Raw genomic sequence first — 11,068 nt, 5'->3', positions numbered from 1 at the left:
CTTATAAATCTGGCTATGGCATGTGGTGGTCACATTGCTGCTGGGAGTACATTTAATCTATCCTTTTGCCTTTGTTTCACTGGCTCAAAATTCAGGTGAGTGAGAGCCCCTGTCAGTTGACCTTGATCTTGTCCCAGCACTGTCCATCAAGGCCTGAGGATAGGAAGGATGGAGACCCAGTGGCTCCTCTACAGGAGCCTGTGGAAAGCCTCCAGGAACATGCTCAAGGAGATACGGATTCCTCAAATCCAGGAGCAGGGCAGGCTGAATACCACTAGACTGACATCTTAACAAAAATATCGGATGGCCAGTCGGTTCTGATGTACTGCTTCAGCAATGTTTTTTTTTTAATTTTTAATTTTAAAATCCCAATTAGTATTCTTAACACTGTTCTTAATCTCTGAATTCCTCCCTTTGTTGCTTCTTAAATACATACTTTTCAGGCTCACAGCTGCCTTAATACTGTTAACATCTTATACCAAGACTAGAGTCCCCGCTACAGTGCAGAGTCAGAATTGGATTCTGAAGATTGATGGACTGTCCAGGCTGCGGGCCCTCTGATGACTGGATCTCCTCTGGGCAATGAAGCTGCCTCCTTTGTCTCCTCTCTCGACCGTCAAGCTTGCACCACAGTAATAATATTTAATAAGAGCCGCAGTAAAACTATGTCATTGCTTCTCTGATGGTCAGAGTGGAATGCAGCTCCAAATAAAGCAGGAGCGATTGTCGCGCAGATAATGCAGTTGTTTTAGTTCTTTCACCTTGAGGAAGGGTGAGGTGGCTTGAATGTTGATTGATGCTCGTCTCAAAGCCTGCTGGAATAATACATTAGGTGTTTGGGTGGAAGTGTGAGGCGCACTTGATCATGTATTAAACATTCGTGAGCTATTTGCTGCCATACATTCTGACTGGATCTTGAAAAACAGCTTTGCTCACTCAGGATAAAGGAAATACAGCTTTTGTGTTTTGGGCCACTCTACCTAAGTCAGGAAGTCTTTTTTCCTTTTCCCCGAGGATATTTAAGCAGTTTACCACACTTGCCTGTCTTTTTCTCATGCCATCCCAGAGAAAGTGAAGGCTCAGAATACAGGGGAAACTTATTTGAAAGAAATGTCTACATGCAGAGATCTGAATTTACAAAACAAAAATTGGAAGCTACTTACATTAGCAAAGGACTGTCTTTTTGGCTTCACAAAAGGATTCACATTAGAATTTCTTTAAATAGTGAAGTTCCTTACTAGATGAAAATAAGATGGAAACTCTCTTTCAGAAATGTATCTGTTACTTAAAATGAGCTGTGTTTCATGCCATCCAATTTTATTTTATTATTTTTCTTTTTTCTTTTTATTGGTGCATTATAATTATACATAACAGTGGGATCCATTCACGACCACACATTCATACAGGCGCACAAGATGAAAGTATAATTTGCTCAGTTTTATTCCCCATACCTTCCTTTCCTCTCTTCTTCAACTTTGTCCTCCTCCTCTCCTCTACTGGTCTCCCTTCTATTTTCTTGAGTTGCTTCCCTGTGGTCCAATATATAACGGAAGAACTGAGAATCATTCAGGAACAAGTCCCAGAAACATTGTGAGGCTCTAGGAAGAGGATCCAGGAGCAAAGGATCATTCCTCTACTCTTCTAGAAAGAGAGTGGCTTCCATAGCTATACACACTGGGACCCTTTTTCTCCAGGATCCTGGAAGACTGCCACACCAAGTAGTGTCATAATTGTAAGGTCATTCTATTGTAGGCGGTGACATTTTCATACTATGTTGAGAATAAGATAGCATGATGATTCAAGTGTTTGGCTTTGAAAAAAATATTTTTAATCTGTTTAACTTCTAAATATAAAATATATTCCAAGAATTTTCTGTCTTTAGATTCTCTAATTTATCACTTTTAGTGGAATATGTTTCATTTTATTCATGGGCTTTAGTTTTCTCACCTTCAAAATGAAGCCTTTGAACTAGATAATCTCTAGTGCCTTCTACACCATCCCCAATTACTGGGGATTGAAACCAGGGGTACTCAGGGGTACTGCGCCGTGTCCCCAGCCCTGGTTATTTTCTATTGTGAAACAGGGTCTTGCTAAGTTTCTTAGGCCTAAGTTGCTGAGGCTGGTCTGGAACTTGTGATATACCACCTCAGGCTTCTGAGACTTGGATTATAGGAATGTGTCACCCAGCTGCGTTTCTGGGTCCTTTTGTGACACCCAAATTTGCTTCTTAGTTCCTTATAAGAGTAACATGAATCCTATGATTCTAAGATTCCCCCTCTTCCTTTGCTGAATTCAAATACCGCACCATGCCGCAGACTGATCTGCTCTTTGCTTTATCTTCTCATTTTATAAATACGTCTAGTGTTTTTAAAGCCCCATTCAGATTCGTAGTTAACTTGGAGGTTTGAAAAATAGTGCAAAAGAATGTTAAGTGTACCTACCTACATACTGTTCTTCTTCTTTATAAACATTTTAATGAGGGGTAAAGTCTTAGACTGTTACATAGCAGAGATGTGAACAAGGATAAAAGTCTGGAGGAGGAAACTCATAGAGCCCATGGGCAGGGCTGCCTCTCTGGTGAGGGTCTTAAAGCAGACATGGTGGTTCACTCATCCTGAAGATGCCTTGGGCCTGATGGATTAAGGGACAATCCTAGGCTTAACTGCGAGAATGAAACCTAGTTGTGGAAGCAATAGCCTGGTTTGGGACTAAAATGTTTGTGTCCCCCAAATTCATAGGTTGAAATCTAATCTCCAAAATGATGGTGTCAGGAGGTGGGGGTTTTGAGAGACGTTTTGAATGGGATTAAGGTCCTTGTAAGAGGCTTAGGGTTGCTAGTTAGCCCCTCTCTGACATATGAAGACACACAGAAAGTGCCATCAATGAGGAAAAGGTCCTCACCCGATACCAGATGGTACCATGAACTTAGACCTTCCAGTTACCAGAACGGTGAGCAGTAAATTTCTGTTGTTTATAAGCCATCCAGTCTAGGGCATTCTGCCATGGTGGGCCCAACTAGGACAGATCCTTAAAATAGTATTTTTTCAACCTAAAATAACATTTATTATATTTCATCTATTTCTTTTTTTTCCCTAGTATTTTCCATCTATTTCTATTTTCTAGTACAGTCTTATGTGTTGTTTTTAGATAGGCATGACAGGAGAGTGTATTTTGACATATGATACATACATGGAGTACAACCCATTCCCATGAGGATCCCATTCTTGTGGTTGTACATAGTGTGGAGTCACACTGGTTATGTATTCATTTATGAGTGAAGGAGAGTCATGTCCAATTATTTTTTATGAAAGTCGTGTGATGGCCAGTTCTGAATCCTGAAAACACCTTTTCACCAAGTGGACATGAGCGCAGGGCTCTCCACATAGCCTGTGCAATGCTTCTGATGCTAACTCCCCAGATGTAGACCAGACTTCACAGGTGGAGGGCACAGCATGCCATGAGGCTGCCCTTGTCTCAGACACCAGCCATTGGCTGGGGCTTTCCAGGTCATGCTCACTTATGACCAATTTGGGAATTTTTACTCCTTTCCTCAGTTTCAATAATTCACTAAAACGATTCATAGAACTTAGGAAAATGCTATACTCATGATTACAGTTTTTTATGTTGAAAAAAATATATATTTAGAATAGCCAGCTGGACTCTGTTTAGATGACCCCAATTGTGTTGGCAACATCCAAAGCATCATAATCAGGGCCCAGTCCAATGGAAGCCTTCTCTCTGTCAGGCCTGATCAGGGTGTTGACCTCAGCCACGTCAATGTCATAGAGCTTTACCGCCTGTTTGTCTGGTGTTTGGTCTTGGCATTGATGAGGAACACTAGTGTGTTAGTGTCTTCCACCTTCAGTCTTCTTCATGGCTGCCTCAGGGGTCAGGGGGAACCTGGGAATGGCAGAGTGGTCAAGCTTGTTTCTCTGGGGCTGCTCTTTGAGGATATGTGGGCTGCCTCTGGAGCCACAATGTCTTGGGCTGCCAGAAGATAGGTGACCTTCAGATCTTCTTCTTCTGACTCTGGATGCCTTTCCACCCTGCCTTCTTGGCCTTCAAAATTTTTGCTTTGGCTTTAGCTTTCAAAGGGGCAGGAGCTTCCTTCTTAGCTTTTGGCGCCATCTTGGTGAAAAAGCACGTTTACATGCTTTTAAAACAAGATTATATGTTTTTTACCCGTAATCATGACATGGTTACAGGTGTATTATAGCAGGAAGGTTGTAAACCAGAACCACCCCCCAAAAAAGAGGCAGAGCATGAGGTGAGGGAAAATTCAAAATGCAAAGCTTGTCCCCAGAGAGTTAAGGTGCACCTCTTTCCCAACATCCAAATGTGACACAAAACACCTGGAGTATTGCCAACCAGGGGGACTCACCCAAACTTCTGTGTCCAGAGTTTTTTATTTTTGATTTTTGAGGGTTTATTACATAGACAGGATTATTGAGTTATGAATTATTGCCCAAAAGGTTGAACTTGTCCTAACCAGGCCCTTGCCAGAGACCCCAAACCCCAACCCTCTAATCATGTGCTTGGTCATTCTGGCACAACCAGCCCCCATCCTGTGTCATTTCATTGGCTTAACCTCTTCAGGGGACAAACATGAGTCACCTCTTCAGCATATTACTAGGGTCCATCATGAATAACTAAGAAATTCCAAAAATTTAGAGGCTCCTTTGCAAGAATGAGTGACAAAGTCCAGTTAAATTCTTTTGTGTTGCTTCTGGCTTTGGTCTGTTTTGGAGTCTTTATAAGGAGTACAACTAACAAGCTGCTTATTCTGTCTTTCTCTGACAGGGACTTTAGAGTGAATCGAGGTTGCAAATTGATATAGAGACACGATAACAACTTGGGCTTGGAGTTTAGGATGCCTGGGTTTATCTTAACACTTACTAGCTCGATGGTCTTGGGAAAGGAACTTAAACCTCTCTAAGCTCAATTTCCTCCTCAATGAAGCGGAAGCTTATCATGGTGAAATCTACTCTTGTCTGTCAAGATGGTTAGCACAATTTCGGGCACCCAGAAGCTCAGGGTTTGCCATTCGTGACTGCTTTGGATTCTAGAATAGCTATCGAATATTACTGAGTAAAATTTAAAGGTGCCATATTCTAAATATCTCCAGGCCAGTAGTTTTATCAGGGTTTTAGTTTTTAGAAGTCGATGCTCCCTCTGTCAAAAGGTATTCTTTCACAAAATCCAAATCTAGAAAGAAGACAAAATCTCTACAGAGCTGACCTCCTCTAGCCGAGGAGGGTCAGGCACATCAAGCCACTCTTTTATCTTCAGAATGTTAAAATGTATTTGATGAAGTCAGTTTGAAAACGGGCCTAGGCCATGGCCAATCTACCTCCCCTGACCTCCCCCAGGCAGCTCCCGTGGCAGAGTTAACAGAGCTCCTCTGGTCAGTGTCAAAGTCAAGCCATGATTTTCTTATTTCAGTTTCTCCATGAGTAAAATGGGGGATAATAATGCCAGCTTTGTTGTGACAAGTGAGTTAGATAATGTCTGTAAATTGTTTTCAGTCTTTAGAGATCAGTTTTAGGGACAAAGGCTTTTGCTCTCTTTAATTTCCCGCTTGCTCTTTGAAAACGTGTGATCTTAGGACAATGTGGAAGCAATGACTTATCCACCCAGGAAAAAAAAATGTGCTCTGATTCGTGGGGAAGAAAGATGTCTAAATTAGAGTTATTCAGAAGCCTGTCTGTGAAGCTGGGTTACGACTTGGTCCTTCAGGCCTTCCTGTAATTAAAGGTCCTTTGCTAAGCCTGAGACAAACCCGTTCCATGGGCCTCCTGTTCCAGCAAGTTCCAACGTCGTGTCATAGCCAGGCTCGATGGAGTCACTCTACACCACAGATCAGTTGTGCTCCTTAGGAGATTGGAGTCTGGTCCTGTTTCTGTCCCATTACCTGGGGAAATTCCGTAATTCATTTGAGCATTTGAAGAAATATTCGCGTGTGTGTTAGCTTCCTGTCACTGTGGCAACAAACTAAAGAAAAACAACCTAAAGTGGGGGAAGATTATTTTGGCTGATGGTCTCAGAGGTTTGAGTCCGTGGTTACGTGGCTCGATTGTTTCTGGGCCTGTGGTGAGGGAGGACATCACGGTGTGGAGGGTGTGCAGAGCAGAGCTGTTCATCTCACGACAGCCAGAAAGCAGAGAGAGAAAGGAGGAAGGCGCAGGAACAAGATGCACCCTTCAAGGACACAGCTCCATGACCTATTTTGTCCAACTGGGCCTTAACTCCTAAAGTTTTCACCTCCTTCCAACAGCCTTGGGAACAAAGCCTTCAACATAGGGCTTTGGGGGAACATTCCAGACCCCAATTATAACAATAACACTTATCTCAAGAGACTACATGGGATAACAAATACCCTTAACACAGCATCTGCTATGGAGTCAATACTCCTTAGAGAACGGTTATTTTAAACATCTCCATTATTTATTATGGATTGTAAGTTTGTTATCATGGATGTTAAATTCCTGTCTGCTCATCTATGACACTGATCTGAAGTTTTCAGTTCTAAAACCACCAAGAAGTTAGAACTTGTGAGATACTGCCCTTTCATAGCTAAAAAAAAAAAAAAAAAAAGTTGAATCTAGGAGAGATGTTGATTTGCTCAAAGGTATTCTGGGAGTCCTTATTATCTAAGTCTTCATTATCTGCACTCTTGTAAGTTTCAAGCTTTCACGAGGGACCCGAGCTTCATATTATACTCATCCCAAAATGAAGTGGCTGCTTACAGTCTGCATCCCCTTTTCAGTGTTCCTCCTTGGTTATAATTAGCTTCTATCTATGCTCCTCTCATTGACATCCTTTTTACTAGTTTCCTGTTGATTGCTGCAAGTTGTTGACTTCAGACAATGTAATAAAAAGACAAGAAAAACTGATTGCAAAGTAAAACCTCGAACTTTGTAAAGTGCACTGGATTTCGTGACGGTGGCTACAGAGATGTTGGAGAACTAAAGTGATACTGAATCAGTTAGTGCTTCAACAGATATGTATTGAGCACTTACCATGTACGCCCCCAAATACATCAGATAAAAATCCCAGCCCTCATGAACCCAACATGCCAAACATACACAGAACCACTAGTGAATGAATCTGGTGAAGCTGAGCCAATTAACAGCCTGAAGAGAAAATCACCAGGGAGATGATGTGGTAGATGCTTCTGGTGGTTTTAGGTTCTGTGACGTACCTCCATGAGCCTAATTCTTCTACCAATGAAAATGGACTGGCTTTAGAGGTTTTCTTCTAAAGAGAGTGTGTCAGAGGTGATATTGTGGGACTTTACAGGCTAGGCTGTGGAAAGTGGCAGGGCTCTGCCTCCTCAAGTGATCATATTAAAAAATCCAGGCACCTTGAAACTGTCAGGCTGGAGTGACCACGTGGTGAGATCAGAACAGGAGAGAGAAAGAAGCATGAAGGGCCCTTGCCATTTGGACCCCTCGCTGTTGAAATCTCCCTTGCCAGACGTATTGAGATGGGAACTTTTGATTTGATGACATAGAAACAAAGCTAAGTCAAGTGAGTATGAATGCTCACAGTCAAGGCGTTAACTAGGTCATCGGCCAAGGTGGGAAAATGGGACCTCAGCTAAAGGGAGACAGCACTGCTGTCTGATCCAGGGACCAGGCTGCTCTCCAAACAAAGGGAGAGGCCAAGTTTTTATTGATTTGCTGGGGAGGACTCTGACCACTGGACTGTCCTAGTCAACCTGTGCTCTTGCTGCTGGTGCTGTGGCTCTCATCCTGTGTGAACGCTGAGCCTTGTGGCTCCATCTGAGCCTTACGGTAGGTTTGAAGGACTGGGGATACTTGGGCTGCCATAGCTGCTGAAGAAGCACAGTTGTGGGGTAGAAGAAAACACGTATCAGCTCCACCAGGCAAGCAGCTTGTCTACATGCAGGGATGAGCAGAATCTGACCCCCCAAATTTAAGGCAGCAAAGGGGGCTCCCCTAATATAAAGACAGAGATCCCATTCCTATCACCCGTCCAATGTCTGCAGACCCCTGGTGAAGAGTCAGTGTTTTCAGCAAAAGCAACCTTCAAGTCCCTGAAAAGTAACCTAGGCAACCATTATTTTTGTAACCCACACACCAGGGTTGTTATCCACAACAAAGCTAGTGGGCAACAAATAATGCTCGGTGACTTCCAAAATTAGTGATTTTTAAGTTGACTCAGAACAAGTGAAGATGGAGATTTTATTTCCAATTTCTCCTGGTGACAACTTCTTCTTGTGCCAACATTCTGCTTCTGTGGTTTTATCAGGGTCTCACAACAGGTCTGCTGAAAAGAACTCAGGCCGGAGGAGCAATATGCCCTGCTACCGAGGGTCATAGTGTATGATGCCCGGGGTTTATTTCATTTTTGTTCCAATCTTTGACCCACTATGGTGGTCCCTGACTGTCTTGATATGAGTGAATGCACTGGTACATTATCCCAGCCCTCTCAGTCTGACCCCTCCATGTGGCGACAAGTGGAACAGAGATGAGCTCTAGCCACTGAGCCCTGCTCAAATTGTCCAATTGTGAGAAAAAATAGGTGTTGTTATTTTAAGACACTAAGTTTGAGGGGAATCGGGGATATAGCCATAATTGGAAAGCTGCCTCAATGAAAGAGAGGCAAAGGCATTGCCCAACCTCAGACTAACCACATAGCAAGAAGACAGAAGAATTTTTGAATAATTTTTATAGAAATAACTCTCTTCGTAATCATTCTCTTAAAGTCAAATGGGAAATGATGAATGGTAAACTGGGTTGTCATTCAATTTTTTGCGGGGGGGGGATAGATGAAAAAAAGTACCATAACTCCATATTAAGATAATATTTAAAGATGTTTAGCTCCTACCTTTTGGTAAGTATAAGGCATAATACACACATCCTATGAATTCATATTTTCATTTTTCTAGGTAGAGTCCTCATGAAATCCTTCATGCTCGCCATGATTTATACCCCAACTTTGTTTCCTAGGCACATTAATCTACCTTTTCCCATCTACCTATTTTCTCAGGACATCCTATAGCAGTGATGGGAAGTGGAACAGGATCCATGAGGAATTCTATTCATTATGATTCTCGTACAGAAGTTTTCTTCTGGTGAACTCAGGAGAAAGTATAGGCCATGTTATAATCAACCCAAAGCATTGACAGTAAATTGATTTTGAGGAAGAAGAAGGACATGAAGGATCATTGTTGTATTTAGGTGGTGTAGGGAGATGAAAATCCTATTAGAGCGTACTCCAAACCTAAGAAGCCCTCATGAACATTCCTGAAACAAAGGCCCTCCAATCAGATGTGGTTACAAAGGCCTTGCCTGACATCAGACTAACAACACAATCCATGGTTTATTAGAATTGAGTTTTTAACTTTGAACTGTAACTTAGAGAGGGTACCACATAGAGGATAAGGGATCATCCATTTAAGTTTGGGAACTGAACTGCTTGGAGTTTTTGTCTAGCCATAGAGGTCCCTTTAGGATGAACCTGATGTTTTCATATTGATTGCTTTCTTCACTAATGTAGTTAGGGAGAAGAGAGAATTTTTGCAGAATGTTGGAATTTAGCAGAGGGAGAATGTATTAGACTGACTGCCTCTCCTTGCTTCTGGGCATGGTTTTCTCCTTGAAGGTTAGAGCCAAGGGGATTCTTTATCTTGCAACATTTTCATTTAGGGCAATCAAACACCACAATCTGTAGTCTTCGGCTTCAGGGAATCTCAGACTTCAATAAAGAGGATGGTATTTTATTATCTCCTTGGGTTGTTTTTGGAACTTTGAAAAAAATTACACAAACACTTCCACTAACTGGACCACTGTAACAGTGCAGAACAAACCACTCGAGTCCAGTTTCACTTAGGAAAGCAATTTTCATTGTTCAAGACGCTCCTGGTAAGGATACTCCTACAAGTAGATTTTGGCTCTCTTGAAACCTCTTCTGTAAGTAGCCGGCACTTCTGGGGGATGCAGTCAGCACTTGCATCTTATTGAGGGCACAGAGAGCGGCGGTGCCAAATCAAAGGAATTGCTCATTGTAGACAAATGGAGGACTCCAGTATTTTGTTTTTCAAGTTTTTTGCTGTCCAACACATACCTCCTTTACCCACTATGAGCCTTTTCCTTTCATGAATGAATCTATGTCTGAAACCTTTTAGGAGTGAGTGTAGGAAGATCTGCCTGACATACCTGGATGTGGAGTCAAAGTCCCAGTCCCATCCTGGGCTGTGTGCTAGCAAGTGACCATGCCTGAGCCACTCACCCTATAGCATCTCAGTTTCCACATTCCTTGCAGGAAGGACCAGAGGATTACATGAGGTGGTTTGCTGCCCTCAGACAGTATCTGGTGTGTAATAGATGTTCTTTGAGTATTAATTAGCACCTCATGGGCTATTCTGAGGCTTACCTTTCTTATCAGCATGACAGGAGTGCTGTGAGCCTCAGAAGTGTATGACAGAGAGACTGTGATGCAAGAGATAGATCTAAGGTAGGTGGCCCTCAAGAGGGGCATCTGTAAGGATAAGTGGGGGTGCTCTGATTAAGCAGCCTTTGGATGATCTGCATGATTTTAAGTGTTTATTGGGAGGGTCATCAGGTGGTCAAGGGTTAAGGACCAATGCTCTCATTGCTGATGTGGGCTACCTTTAATCCTAAAAGCAGAAGGGAACATCACTGTCATTTCTCAGAAGTGGGTTTATTTCTTAGACCTGTAGCAGGCTGGTAATTTGGATAGTGTCATAAAATAAGAAATATCTATTTTGTCTGCATCTCAGGACCCCGGCACAAAGCTTCTAAAACCCTTGGAATTTCCTGAGTGATTGGGTACGCTCCTTTCCACCAAACCCGAGTACATGCTAGCATAGTATCTCTTGGAGGATGAGAGCCAGAGGAACCAACTGTATGATTAGAGCTTGGGATTTTTGACCCTCCTCCCTGGCCAGGGGAGGGGAGAGGGGCTGAAGATTACCTTGATTACCAATGGTCAAGGATTCATTGATCATGACTGCATGAGGAAGCTTCCACAACATCCCCAACAATGGAGTGTGGAGATTTCGGGACTGGTGAGAGTGTGG

General features: G+C 42.6%; 1 pseudogene; it reads right to left on the bottom strand.

The window, feature by feature from the left end:
- Positions 1 to 3,665: 3,665 nt before the first annotated feature.
- LOC113180298 (large ribosomal subunit protein uL23 pseudogene) lies at positions 3,666 to 4,128 on the bottom strand (annotated as a pseudogene).
- Between the last annotated feature and the right edge of the window lie 6,940 nt (positions 4,129 to 11,068).

This window comes from Urocitellus parryii, chromosome 10, assembly GCF_045843805.1.
Source record: "Urocitellus parryii isolate mUroPar1 chromosome 10, mUroPar1.hap1, whole genome shotgun sequence".
NCBI classification, from domain to species: Eukaryota; Metazoa; Chordata; class Mammalia; order Rodentia; family Sciuridae; genus Urocitellus; species Urocitellus parryii.
The sequence above is the reverse complement of the archived record's forward strand: the minus strand, read 5'-3'. Positions and strand labels throughout refer to the sequence as shown.